The sequence below is a fragment of the Balaenoptera acutorostrata genome, chromosome 10 (genome assembly GCF_949987535.1).
Source record: "Balaenoptera acutorostrata chromosome 10, mBalAcu1.1, whole genome shotgun sequence".
NCBI classification, from domain to species: Eukaryota; Metazoa; Chordata; class Mammalia; order Artiodactyla; family Balaenopteridae; genus Balaenoptera; species Balaenoptera acutorostrata.
Window position 1 is genome coordinate 66,988,574 of NC_080073.1, and position 14,176 is coordinate 67,002,749.

The window sequence follows — 14,176 nt, forward strand, 5'->3', positions numbered from 1 at the left end:
CCAAACCTACCTCAGTGACCCCTTCCGAGTCTTAACAAGCAGGATTCCAGGCTTTTCTCCTGCCTGACCTCAACCCTTCCCTCTCCAGCCAGGGCCTGGGCCAGAAAGAACCACAAACCACAAAACAACCAGGAGAGAGCTACTGTGACTTAGTAAGCTCCAATTTAGTTTTCACCGAGCTGCTTTTTCTTCTCCCAAAGCTAAAGAAATAGAATTCTCCCAAACACGAAATAAAGGGCAGAGTCGGAGGGAGGGGCCCTGCGCTTTGCTTCCAGGGGTGGGGGCCACAACCAGAGCGGCTCAGTCTCCCCTCCAGCCCTCCGAGGGGACGCTCAGCCTCCTGGCTCCTCTGCAGGCCTGCAGGCCAGCCCCTAGGGCTGAGCGGGTGGAACGAGGAAAGCCAGGTCCAGAGAGGACTCCCCACCTGCCCGGGGTCCCCAGCACACCCTCCCGACATTCCTGAGCCAGGCCTCCGGACCTATGGTGGCCCTCCCCCTCTGCTTGCCCCAGTTCCCTCCAGCACCTACTTCAGCTCTCTTCACCTTGACCTCTGCTGGGCCCAGCCCAGCCCAGGTGCTGGGAGAACTCAGGGATTGTGAATGGAGGGGTGGAGTGGGGTTTGAACCCCCTGAGCTGTTTAGACGCCTCATTGCCCACATCTCACATTTCCACGAAAGGAGCAGCTGGCAGCTCCACTCCCCAAAGGGGACAGTGAGGGAGAACCTGAGGCCTCTCCCCTCCTTCCTACACCACCCCCACCCCCTTGGGACTGCAGGTCACCTCTAAGGCCCCCCTCTCTCCTATCCCCCTGGGGACTTGCGCTGGCTGGGCAGAGCTGTGGTTTGCTAGACAGTCTCCTTTCAAATGGACAAAGCCTAACCCAGGAAGCAGGTCATCAGAAGCCCGCTCCACCCCAGCTGTTGGGTCCTTAAGGAAAGGGGGTGACCAATTATCTCCCTCAAACCCCAGCAGCACAAACCTCTCCCCACCTGGACCACAACTTGGGGGGATCACATCATCCTCATCTTGATATCTCTGCATCCCAGCCTGCACGGTGCCTCGCATCCCCCACCAGGGTCTGTGGAAGTGACTGAATGATCCCTGGGGTCTTTCCACCCTTCTCTCCCAGATAATCTATTTCTAGAATAATAGGAAGAGTAGCCTTGCTCCAGGCACTGACCCAGCCCGAGCCATGTTCTAAGAGCAAGAAGGAGGGAAGAGTGGGGGTCTGGACCCCATGCCCCCTTCCCTTTAATTCCCTGAGCTGCTCCAGCTCCCTGGCCTGATCAGGAACCTCCCAAGTTCAGACACACCAGACCTCACTTTAAAAGCCATCCTCTCCCTGTTCCAAAACAAGGGCCTGGTTCAGAAGTGACTGGCTCTGTGCTGGGCATGCGGGGGGCACTGAGAAATGCGTGTGGAAGGAAAGAAGGAAGGGATGGAGGACATAATTCCTGAGCTTCATGCCAACGGAAACTAAGAAGGGGGAAACAAACCAATTGCCCATGCTTCCCCGACCCTTGGATTCCCTCCAGCCTCCTCCCTGTGGGGCTTACCCTTCAAGTGAGCAACTGAGATACTTCTTCTTCCAGGAAGCCTGCCCTGATGATTCTAGTTCCCCTTATCTCCTTCCTCCACAGCCAATGCCATAAAGCCTCTCTCTGTGTGTTGTTATTTGGCACTGATAAGCCTGGGAGCACGTTAAGGGCCTGGGTGCACAGCACCGCCCTCATCTCGGTGTCCCAGTGCCCAGCCCAAGGCTCAGAATGCAGGAAATTCTCAATCAACAACCAGACAAAGCCAGGTCCCTGCCCAGAGCCAGCACAGCACCACCCTCACCAGTGTGGAGCCCAGGGCAGGGAGTGGGGGTCTGCAGCAGCATTCCAGTTTCCCGGAGTGGGACTCAGACCTTACCCTGAATTCTTACAACCCTCTTGTGTGGGCAGTCATGGAATATAATCCATGACCATTCAGTTATTCAATGTGCCATCCGAATACGTGCTGAGCTCCTGCTGTGTGCCAGACTCTGTTCTGAGCACTGGGGAAACGCTGGAAGTGAAAACAGATACAAACACCTGCCCTGTGAAGCCAACATCCCAGTGGGGAGTGGCGCAGGAGAGACAATAAATACATCTATACACAGATGGGTGGCACTTCAGGGGATCAAGGGGCTATGAAGACACACAAGGCAGGTAAGGAGAAAGGGAATGACTCAGAGGAGCTTTTTCAGAAAAAGATAGTCAGGGAAGGCTTCTCAGAGGAGGTGGCATTAGAGCAGAGATTAAAAACAGTAAAGACATGAGCCATGTATCTGGGAGAAAAACATCCCAGGTAGAGAGAACAGCAAGTGCAAAGGCCCTGGGGTGGGCATATGATTAGCATTCATTGTTCAAGGAACAGCAAGGAGGTCAGCATGACTGGAGGGCAGTGGGAAGGGAGAGAGGCAGGAGAGGAGGTCAGAGAGGGCTCCAAGCACAAGATCAAGCAGGACCTTGTGGGCCATGGTGTGGATGCAGAAAGGAGGGCCCACTGTGAGCACAGCAGGCAGGGACTCGGGACTAGAGAAACCAGAAGCTCAAAGGCAGCCACCTGCTAAGGCCACAGCAGCTCCCATCAGTTGGAAGGCAAAGCAAGCAAACCTCATTGGCACTGGGTCCCACCAGTTCAGCTCAGAAAATGCCCAGCCTTGACCTTCCCCCTCTCCCAGAGCCAGGGGGCCAGCCACCAAGCTCACGCTTGCTCAAGGTCTCCTCCAACCAGCAGCCCCCATGCAGACCCCCAGGCCTCTCCTTCTGGCCCCAACTCACTCCACCCCCACTTGCCAGGACCATCCAGTTTTCCAGCACAACATCCAAGTGGGCAAGTGCCTTTGTTTGCAGTTGTTGCTATTGTGGGCTTCCTGCTAATGCTGTTTCTTCCTCTCTCCTCCTTCTTCCTGTCTCCCCTCCTGAACCCCGGCACTGCCCTGGAAAGCGGGGGCCCACTGGCTTAGGGAGTCCATGTCCAAACCCTACTGCCTTGCACAGCCACGAAGAGAACCACAGTGGTGGGGGAGACTTCCCACCCTAAGGCACCCTGAGGCCAGGCACAAAGAAGGGGCCGTGACATCTGAGAAGCAATCACCTGCCAAAAACTTAAGAATCCAGGTCAAGTCCCCAATCTTTATTTCTATATTCAAATCTAAAAATAACCCTGTAGCGATGAAGTGTTTTTACTAGAAGTCATAGCCCAACCAGAACACGGGTCCAGAGACTGGTCTGTCCCCCTGAGGGACAGAGGGGTGGCTGGGAGGGTTGAGTGTGGGGGACCCGGGGAGGACTCAACCTCCTGGTCCCGATGCAGGTGGCCCAGCCTGGGACCACCAGCCAGCTGAGCTCCCCAGGGCGTCATCACAGCCCCTGGGCGGCCAGGGCTTTCTCCAGGAGAAGAGGGAGGCTTAGGGAGACACCACAGCTTGCTCGTCAGCATGGCTCCAGCCGAAATGGCACGGGCTGTCATTATGGGCTGGCATTTCCCAATTACTGCAGATAATATCTACCTTAATTGAATGGGGTCCAGATAATGTCATTATGCACTGCATTCCCCAATTTATTTAATATACGTGTGTACACATATATTTATGCCTCACTGCTGCCACGAGATTGCTAAACGGTGAGGTTAATTATAAAACATTTCGACGGGAGTCATCAGCTTTCATTTAAGGGTGATTTTTACTATCCTTGTGGTGCTCGTTTTTCCAAGGAGCCAAGAGAAACTTGGACAGGCGGCTAGAGACTCTCTCTGCCCTGTGGGCTGGGGGGCTGGGAGGCAGGGCTGCAGGGCAGGCTTCATCTTTCCTAAGCAGGTTCCCTTTATAAGCCTCCCTTTCAGGAGCAAAGCTCAGGCAGGGAAAGAGAGGTTAGGGGGGCAGAGGGGGGGCGGTACTGAGGCAGAAGCCCCCAGAGCTTGACTCCAGGACTGGCGGGGAGCAGAAGCTCGCTGGGAAGGCAAAGCTATATGCCTGGGGTTGGGCTGAGAGGCAGCAGGGAGACAGTGGAAGAGAAGCAGAGCAGAGGACAGAGGGAGGCCAGAAGCTGCACAGCCAGGAAAGAAACAGAGCTCCCAGGAGCCAGAGAAAAGGCAGCCTGCACTCTGGCGAGGGCCAAAGGCAGTGAGATCTTGAAATTAATTTTTGATAGTCCCCTGCTAACTAGGGCAGAGTGGACACGGAAACAAGCCCTCCCTGCTCTTTCCAGGAGCCGCCACCAGGCTGGGCGGTGGGGGGGTGGGGGGGAACAGAAAGCTGGTGCCCTCCACTCGGGCCCGCTGCCCACCAGGGGAAGCCTCTCGGCCTCCTCCCTCAGGTTGGCCTGGGCAGCCAGCAGCTCTGCCAGCCCCAGTGAGCAGGGCCAGAGCCCAGATGCCAGCTCCCCCGTGCCTTCTCTGGGTGGCAAAGGCGGCCTCACTCTGCAGAAGTGAGATAATCTCCCATCCAGCAGCTGGCAGGCCCAGCTACCCAGGCTGCCAGTGGGGCCTGCCCACTGGAAAATGGGGTGCTAGACTGAGCAGAGGAGGACAGCAGGGGTGGGCAGATGTCTTGGGGTCACTGGTAATTAGGGGCTGCCGGCCCCACACTTGTCTAAGGGAGAGGATGTGTCTAGTGGCTGTAATTATAAAGCTCAGAAGCCCATGGTCCTGGTGCCATCGTTTCCTGCCAGCTGTCCCCCTGCAGCGGGACAGGTTCGGGTGTGGCCAAGCATCCTGGAAGCTGGGCAGGGGACCCCTCAGGAAGCAGGTGGGGGCTGCAGAGCCCTTCTGGTCTGGGCCCACCCCCGACCTGTCTGGCCAGCACACTGCTCATTCACAGGCTTGCTCGCTGACTCTCTCACCTACCTCAGCTGCCTGCCTGCCGCTGTGCAAGGCGCTCCCTCCTGGAGATGTCAAGCCTCCAACAGAATGAAGCCACACAGAGGAAAGTTGGGGGAGGAGAGAGGAGGGAGGTGGGAGGAGCGGCCTATGCTGGACCACTGAGGCCAAAAAGGCAGCTCAACTCCTGGCATGCTCCCTCCTCCCCTTCTACCAGCTCAGGACCTATTTTATGGGATGTGCTGCATGCCCCATCCCCATCCCATACATCTCTCTCCTGAAAATCCACCACCGGTAGAGCATTCCTTTGGGTTAAGCATTGCCTTCTTCCTCTCTGAATCTCTCTTCACAGCAAATGCCCCTGGGATGGGTAGCCCTAGAAGTGAGCAAGATCTCAGGAGGGAAGAACTTTATGATGTTTTTGTCCCTGACAGGTGTGAAGATGTTGACATTTAAGGGAAAGTTGAGGGCTAGAATGACAAAAGTTGGGGGGAGATGAAGACAGTGGTCACCAAATTCACAAGTGGACAGGCATGCCCATCCAGGGCTAAGCAGAGGCTCAGAGGCACCATCCCCAAAGGTTCCCAACCCCATCCCAAGGACAGAACACTAGGGGCTGGGAAGGCCCTCCAGGAAGTGGTCCTCTAGGGGATCAGGGAGAGGGGCAAGGGCTCTGACCCCTACTCCCCTCTGTAGCCTCTTTGGGGGCCCTTGCTACTAGTCCCAGGGCCTGCCCAGGAGAGGAGATAAGCCCCCTGCCCTGTCCGTTGGATGTCCACACCCAGGAGCCTCCAGACTGCTCTGTGGGAATTCTCTCTGCCACGTCAGGAGGGGTCATCAGAAAAGCTCCTGCAAGTCCTCACCTTTTCATGGAAGTTCTCCCACCACCTTATGCCCTGAGGCCTCTGAGGAGCAGAGGTGCCCACCCAGAGCCTGGGGCCCAGCATCCAATGTGGAGCCAGGGAGAAAGCAAGGCAGACCCAGGACACATCCTGGGGAAGGGGCAATGGGAACTAGAACATTCTTCACTTCCACCATGAGCTGGCCCAGGGATGGGAGGCTGTGGGAATGGGGTGCCCAGTATGGAGACTCTTACAGAGCTGGCCGCCCTGCCAGCCCTCAGTCCCCAACCTCACCCCAGAATGGAGGAGAGAAGGGACTATGAGGAACACACACACACACACACACACACACACACACACACACACACACAAAATCCTCCCTCCACCATCATCTGGCTTTCTGCCAGACTGACAGAGGGGCAGACAGACTAACCACGGCTCCAACAGACACGTGGCTTGGGGCACCCCATTAAGCAAGACCAGCTCAGTCCCAGCTCAGTCCCGCAAAGCAGCTTTCTTCCGCACCAGGGGCAGGGAGGGTGACCGGAGTAGGGGAAGAGACAAGAAGCCTCCTCCAAAAAGGACGGAAAGTCTGAAGGCGGGGGTGTCACTCGCGTCCTGGGGGAGGGGGCGCTCTTAGGTTCGGGCCTCAGGACTCCCTGCCGCCGCCACTGCCGCCCCATTTCAGCACAAACAGCCTCAGACCGTCCCGGTGCGGGGGCGCCTCTCGCAGTCGCGGCCTCCCCCTCCCAGCCCCGCCCCCGCGCGGGGAGGGGGCGCTTTCAGCTCCTGAGCGCCGGGGAAAGCCGACCCCGGAGGGGACCCCCACACACACACAAAACACGCACACACAGACACACACACAGACACTCGGCCCGGCTGCCCGCCCCGCGGCCGCGTAGAAGCAAAGGTTCATCAGGGTCCCGGAGAGGGTCGGTCCCGAATATCCGAGAAGCACCTGACCGTGAAGTCCCGGGGCCGCGGGGAGACCCCAGACCCTCCAGCCTCCGCCGAGAGCAAGCCTCCGGCGCCGGGGTCGGTCGGAGACGAAGGCGACGCTGGGGCGGCCACGGGAGCGGGACGCGGGGCTGGTGTGGGTCAGGGAGCAGAGGCGCGCGAGGCTGGCGCTGCTCTCCCGCCGGGAGACCGCGGGGAACGGGGGCAAAGAACGGCCCGCGCCCCCGCCCGCCCTGCCTCTCCGCAGAGGGGGCGCTCTGATGCCGCCGCCCCCACCTGAGCGCGGGCTCGACCCCCCAATCGGGGGAACCCGAAACAACCCCAGGCACAGAGACACTTTCCCCCAGGCCCGCGAAAGAGCCTCTGCCCTACTGCCTGTCTCGGGGCGGTGGGACAGCCGGCCCCAGCCCCGAGGGGAGACCCTCTAGCCCGGGTCCCGCGCCCTCCAGCCCCGAAAGCTCCGGTCCGCCGGCCCTCTGGGCAGCCCCGAGCCCGGGAGCTTGTCAGAGGCCACATCCCCGAGCCCTGGAGTCCCCGCCGCAGCTCGTGCCCCAGAGGCCGGAGGGCACGGTCCCCTCTGCCCGTTCCCCGCGGGCCACAACTCACCGCGCGCCGGCGAGGGCTCGGTGGCGCACCCGCCCGCGCCGGGGGCGCAGGGAGACGGCGGCCGGAGGCTAGCTTTTCGCGGTGGCCGGAGCCCGGGCCGCGGCGGGCGGCTCTGACGCTGCGGTCCGAGCCCGGCGCGGAGCCGCCCGGAGTCCGGGACGCAGCGGGGAGGAGCTGGCGGCCGCCCGGCCCGAGCCGCCTCCAATCGCGCGGCGGTCGGCTGCTGCTCCGGCGAGAGCGAGCCAGCGAGGTAGGGAGCGGCGGGCAGCCTTGCTCCGTCCGCCGCGGAGCCCGGCGTCCGAGCCGGAGGGAGAGAGGAGGCGGCTCCGGGGCTCGGGGTCCGGCCGAGGGCTCCGGGCTAGGAAGGGAGTGGAGCGTGAGCCGAGCAGCGAGCTCAGCCGGCTGAGATGCGGGCGCCCGGCGGCGCCGCGGCAGCTGCACGGCAGCAGGAAAGAAGGAGAGCGAGCTTGAGAGCGCGCTGGAGAGCGAGCAAGCGAGGAAGACGCCGAGAGGGGAGGCTGCGGGAGGGGGCGGGCGCCGGGAGCACGAGGGGGCGAGGGGACCGCAGCCGCTCAGCCCGACGCCCACTCTGCTGCCGCCGCACTCGGGAAGGCGGGAGCCCTGCCCGCCAAGTTTGCTCTGCAGGTGCGGCCGAGCGCGCGGCTTCCGCCGGCCTTTTAAAGAGAGAGCACCTGGGAGCCCACCCCCGACCCCGCACCTCCACCGCCGGAAGGCTGGGGCTCGCCCAGCTCCCCGCCACCCCTCCGCACCAGCCCCGCCTTCTGCTCCCCCTCTCACCACGCCCCACCGGCGCCCTCTCCTGGAAGCCCCCTTCTCCCCCCTCCCCCGGGGCGGATGTCTGCTCCTCGACCCAGAGGACTTGGCAGGGACCCCTCCTGACCCCAAAGGTCGAGGGTCAAGGAACATAGCATCCCGACACACTCCCTGAGAAGTACAGCAAATACAGGGATGCCAAGGGGTCACACTCCTCCCCACCCCCACCCCCATCCTCCCTGAGAATCACTAAGACCCCCACCTTAGGCCAGCTTATCACACATCTGCACCACGCACGTGGCGTGTGCCCCCATGTGGCATGTTCATTTGCACACCCCACTGCTCCTGGTTTGAGCATATGACACAGGACGGGAGGGGGAGGGGATTCCATTTGCCCCTGGTCGCACAGCCTTCAGGAGCCCCTTCCCACTGAGGTCCCCTCCACCCCAGAACGCCACCAGGCTTGGGGAACTCCCACTCCATGGCCCACAGCCCACTGGTCTCCCTCCAGCACTGGTCTGCAAAGTGTAACAGGTGGCCTGGCTGGCAGACAGGAGCGAGCCTGGGGAAAAATCCCTCAGCCAGGGAGAAGCTGGAGCCCCAGCTCTCCTCCTCCCCAGGGGGGCTGTGAAAAATCCCAGGAGAGGGCTGGCCTTAGAGAGGAAGAGAGGGAGGGAGCCTTGCAGCCCTCTTAGGATTGCAAGAGCATCCCATCCCAGACTGCAGAAGTGTCTTCAGTTAGAGCTGTGACAAGTGACTGTCCTTGTCCCAGGGAGGGTGCTCAGCACAGTGCCAGAGAGCTGTGGGGGGGGGGGGGGGGGAGTGGCTGACCAGCGGCCTCCCTCCCCCACGTCAGTACCTCAGTCATCCTGGCTGACCTGCAGAGTGCCATCTGGGCTCCACTGTGCCCAGGCCTGGGGGGATTCATGCCCCCCACAGCCCAACCCCTCATTTCCACAGATAATTTCTTCTTCTAGATCAGGGGAATGTCTGGGAGGGCCTGGGAATAGCAGGGTCTGACCCTCCCCTACTCTGCCCTTTCTCCCTCCCTGCTCCTCATCCAATGCCCCGGCATCTTCCCAAAGACCCACTCAGGCATCCCCTCCTCCAGAATTCCAGACACTGCCAGGCCAGAACCATATCTTGTTCACCATGGTTCATCCAGGGCCTGGCACCATGCCTGGCCCTAGTGAAAGCTCAATCACTGTTTGGTGAATGAACACATGTTGGCAAAACATGAACTCTCTTTGTAACTCTCTCATGTGATAGCCCCAAATACATGTCTCATTTACCCAGTCAGACTGAAGTCTCTGGTGGGAGGGTGGTGATCATGCATTCATTCATGCCTTTTTTTTAAAAATGCAACCAGCACTGACCGAGATCCTGCTGCATTCCTAGTCCCAGGAATACACAGAGGGCAGCACAGCACCCTGCCCTTGAAGAGCGCACCCATGGCCACGTGCACCTCGGCCAGATGCATTTTAGAGAGGCATGAATGAGCTAAGGCCACCAAAGCTCCTGCTGTTTGCCGGCTCTGCCCAGCCGCGTGTGCACTGCTCTGGGCTTGCAGGAAACTCAAGTCACTCCTGGAGAGGCCGTGGCCTTGGGAACAGCCTGCCTGGGTTCCAACCAAACCACGAGCGTACCTGGGTCCTCCTGCCCAGGGTCCCTCAGTTTCCTACCTGTACAAGAAGGACCATGATGCTGACCTCAGAGCAGGGCTGCCGGGTTGCTGTGCAAGAAGCCACCCAGTTAGGGGTGCTGGGAGGTTCAAGTTCAGCCTGCTTTGGGCTTGACACGGGACACATCCTGTCTTAAGGATGGGTCTGCCTAAAAGATGGGGGTTCTTTGTCTGATTCCTGCCAAGGGTCCATAAGGGCCAGAGCCTGGGCCCTACTGGCAAGGCCATCATGAAGAGGGAAAGAAATAATGGATGCAGGGCACCCAGTCCTGTGTTTAGGTGCCCAGAAGTGGGAGCCACTGCAGTTTTTAACACAGAATATAGTCCTCAATATCCTTTTGTTGAATAGCCTTTTGTTGAATGAATGAATGAATGAATGGAACTGAACATAAAGGGGCCATGGTTTATTGAGAGCCAAAAGGAGCCCAGCCGCTCTCCCCACTCCCTGGCCCTCAGCATTGCCTGCACTCTGGCCATAATTATCCCACCCCCCACCAGCTGTGTCGCAGAAGCCTGGGTAGGCTATATTTTTCAGGGGTTAAAAAAAGAAACACTGTTGGCTGGCAGATGGCTGAGTTTGTGGACTCGTCCAGTTTGAAGGTCTCAGCCTGAGGCCTAGCTCTTCTGGGCAGCCGTCCTGGGCCATCCCAGGCCTCCAGGCCTCCAGCCTCAGAGTGGTCGGCCACACAGCCCTCACCTGTGACCCCCCAGCCTGGTCCAGCTGGGACACCTCTTCTCCCTCATGCTGACTCATGGCTGACTTGGCTTATCATGGTGACAGACACACAGAGACACACAGACTCACACACACAAACACACAGACACACCCCCACCACAGACATAGAGACACATTCAGATACACATTCACAGAGACACATATATACACACATACACAGAGACGCACCCACACAGAGACCCTCAGACACAGACATACACACAGACACACTCACACACACCTCCAGAAACATCAGTTGTTGTCCCCTGCCCTGGAGACAAAGGAACTACAGAGCCGCCTCTGTGGGAGAAGAGTGATCACAGGTGACCTCAAGGAATCACACAGCAGGGCCCCAGCGTGGGTCAGCTGCGAGGGCCCAAATTCCAAACTGCTCTTCAGCAAGCCGTCCCATTCCCACTCCTCAGAGCTGTTCTCTGACTGGGAGCGGGGCACAGGGCTGAAAGCAGGAGGCCAGGTCCTCGGCGCTAAGGCTGTGTGACCTGGGGGAGTTGCCCAGCCTCTCTGAGCATTGGTTTCCCCATCAGTGACATGAGGGGCTGGGCCGAGTTCTTTCTAAGGATGCTGGGATTTGGTGTTGGGTCTTTTTCTGAAATCTTTAAGGAAGTTGACCTGATTGACACTGGTGGGGTCCTCAGGGGGGATATTCTAATCCACCAGTCCTGCACACATGGGCCTCCCCAGAGAAAAGGAGACACCGTCTCAGCACCGATGGACAGATGGCTTTGGGGGGAGAGGAAGAGGCAGGTAGTCCTAGAGGAAAGAATCATAGAAAGTCCTGCACCCGTACTTTATACCTTTATGACCTGGAAGTTCTTCCTGAGGTCTGACCTAACTCCCTCCTGCTGCAGCAGATTCTTTCTTCCTGCTCTCATTCTGGCCTCCCTGGCAAGGGAAAACAACTTGCCTGCCTTTTCCCAACCACTGGGTTGGCAACTCAAACTCACCAAGCTGCTCTAGGACTTCTCCATTTCAAAAGATTCCTAATAGGAGAGGGCAATTGTCTTTGAAAATCCTGAAGTTTAGAATTTGTTGAACTAGATCAAAGTGAGCTTGAAGGTGCAGGGGTCTGGGGGGGAGCCTGGCAGGCCTGGAACACCTGAGAAATGGTCCCCATGTGGAGTGAAACCAGTCACCGCCTCAGCCTCGGGGTCTGATGGGTTTCAATTTTGGTTTCCCCTGAACCAGGCCATGAGATGGAAATATCTCTGACAGGGGAGTTTGTTTAAACAATAACTGTCCCCTGGCAGGACATTTCCAGGATGAAGAACTGACTACAAGAGAAGGCATGGCCCCGGGCTCTGCAGTGAGTCCTAAGTCACCCTGCAGGCTCAGAGGAGTTGAGGAGAGCTGGGGTGAGAGGTGAGGCCCGGGCTTAAGCACCCCGGGGTAAGTCACCCCTACTTAGCCTCGCAGGGCCACCCCAGCCCCTCTCCTTTGCCCCACAGAGATATTGAGTCTCAAGGACACAGATACTCGGAAATTGCCCCAGGCCAGGCTCGGGGACAGGCCAGGGAGTGACCCCCTCCTTTGAGGCTGGTATGGGTCCAACCTCGGGAATCCTCCCACAACCCCTGGAACTTTCTCAGACCTTTGACTTGGACTAATGAGTTGGCTAAAGCCATCATCCCCTTTCCACAGTTCCAAAATCCAACAGGCTCTGAAAACCAGTTTGTCCATAAATTTTCGGCAAAGTCATTTGGCTGCAAAACCTGATGTGAAAGCGAGTCATTGTAACTGTCTTGCTCCCTCGGTGGGAGATACTCTGTTTCACCACAGGAACCTGAGCCAGCATATTGTTTTGGGGATACTGCCCCAGGACCCCTGGCGCTGTTGCACAATATATCGTATTTGTGCCTTATTATCTTTCTAAATTCCAAAACCATCTGGCCCCAGGGACCTATGCACCTGTAATCATCCCATTTGGACCAAAGACTTTCCAGGGTCCACAGCACAGCTGTATCTACACCCTCCCAACCCACCCTGACACGTGGGAAGAGGAGAGAAGCTGGACGGAGCAGAGAGAGCAGATTCTGAACACAGCTCTGCTAAACCCAAGTGCTGGGGACCAGATGCAGGAGCCGGACCAGGTAGGTAAGGATTTACGGGACAGTCGGCACCACATTGCTAGAGGGAGGGGATATGAGGAAGGAAAAGCAAGGGAGGCTGTGGTGCAGCCCCAGGCTCTTGGGTGGTCAGGGAGGGAGGGGCAGCTGAGGCTGGGAGGTCAGGGCCCTCAGGGGAGCTATCACTTAGACCCTGAAAGAGGAGTAGGATTTGGAAGAGCTGAGTGCTGTGAAGGGGGGGGGGGGAGGGGAGGAGGGGGGAAGGGGAGGAGAGGGGGAGGGGAGGGGGAAGGGAGGGGGAGGGGAGGGGGAGGGGAGGGGGAGGGGAGGGGGAGGGGGAGGGGTTCCATAGCCAGACTGGGCATCTGAGCCTCCACGGGCTGAGCCTGTACCAAGCATGCAGCAGGTCCCCAATAAAGGTTGGCTTGTTAAACAAATGAATGATGACCAACCCCGCCCCCCCCCAGAGAAGGATGCTTCCTCCTCCTTGATTTCCACTCTCTCCTCCTCTCTTCTCTCTCTCCCTCTTTTTTCTTAAGACTCTGGATTTTCCAGCCTCTTTGCCATGCTGCAATTTAAAACTACTTATTATCCCTCTCCCTCCTTATGTCGGGGGGCTGTCAGCTGTGAGCCCAATAGCATTAGGATGGATGTCACAGCCGAGATCAAAATACAATTAACTTTTTAAAGCCCCTCCCGCCCCACCCTGGGCCTCATGGCAGGCCTGCTCCTTCCGCTGATGGCAGGGCTCTGGGCGTCAGGCGAGCAGCCAGGTGACAGGGCAGGAGGGGATGCAGTCCAGCTGGCCCAGAGAGGAGGCCTGCAGGAGGCCAGGCAAGGGGACAGGGGTGGGGGGGCAACCTGGAAAGGGGATGTCTTTGCTTCCCCGTGCCCCACCTGCAGTGCCTTCTCCAGATCCTACCAGTCCTTTCCTTCATGCCCACCACACACCTCCCTGATCATCACACACGCCAGGGAGCACCCCGGCCTCAGACACTGTCACAGCATGCCCCCCACCCTGTTCTAGAGGGCATGTGTCCCATGAACCTCGCCTACTCTGAGCCTCAGCTCCCTCCACCGGCAAATGTGGACCGTGATGCTGCTGCCACTGGGGGCTCTTTGGGTTGAAGGGAAAGGATGGGGCTGAGAAGCGCTTTTCAGGTCTAAGGATCCCTATGGCTGGAGCCTTAGCTTGTCCTCCAAACGGGCCCCAGGCCCTTGGTTTGGAGCAAAGGCCACACAGCCTGGCTGGCTGACTGACAGCCAGGCTGGGAATCCCTGGCGGGCCCCTCCATCATTCCCTACCACACTCCAGCCTTGGTCCTCCTTAGGAACCTCCTGTACAGCATGGAAGGAAGTCCCAGCATTTGCTCCCTGCTAAGGTGGAGCCAGACAGCTGGCAGGATAGAAAGCTGGGAAGGACCCCGCAGGACCTCTTGCTAGTGGAGCCTCAAGGAGCATCGATCCCGCCCTTGCTGACTCCAAGGCTTTCATCCTCACTGCTAGGTGCCTGCAGCAGCCCCCGTGGAGAGCCAGGGCAGCTGGGCTGACCCGGAAAACACCCCATGGTGGAGGTCCTGGTCAGGTCACGGGGCAGGGGTTGCAGGGGCCCTGCCCTGCCCCATCCCCACATCCTCATTTATCCGGAACCCGAGCCCCACACACAGGGGGT

The 14,176-nt window shown here is 58.9% G+C and overlaps 1 protein-coding gene across 9 annotated transcripts in view; it reads right to left on the minus strand.

The window, feature by feature from the left end:
- Positions 1–7,955, minus strand: part of GRM4 (glutamate metabotropic receptor 4) — a 113,235-nt gene extending 105,280 nt beyond the window's left edge. For 8 of the 9 annotated variants that reach the window (XR_009009612.1, XR_009009613.1, XM_057555612.1 and 5 more), the window contains exon 1: positions 7,251–7,955. The gene's annotated coding sequence lies outside the window, so the exon portion shown is untranslated. Of the gene's footprint in view, positions 1–6,645; positions 6,700–7,250 lie in introns of those variants that run through there. The other variant, XM_007186869.3, reaches the window with a different exon arrangement.
- Between the last annotated feature and the right edge of the window lie 6,221 nt (positions 7,956–14,176).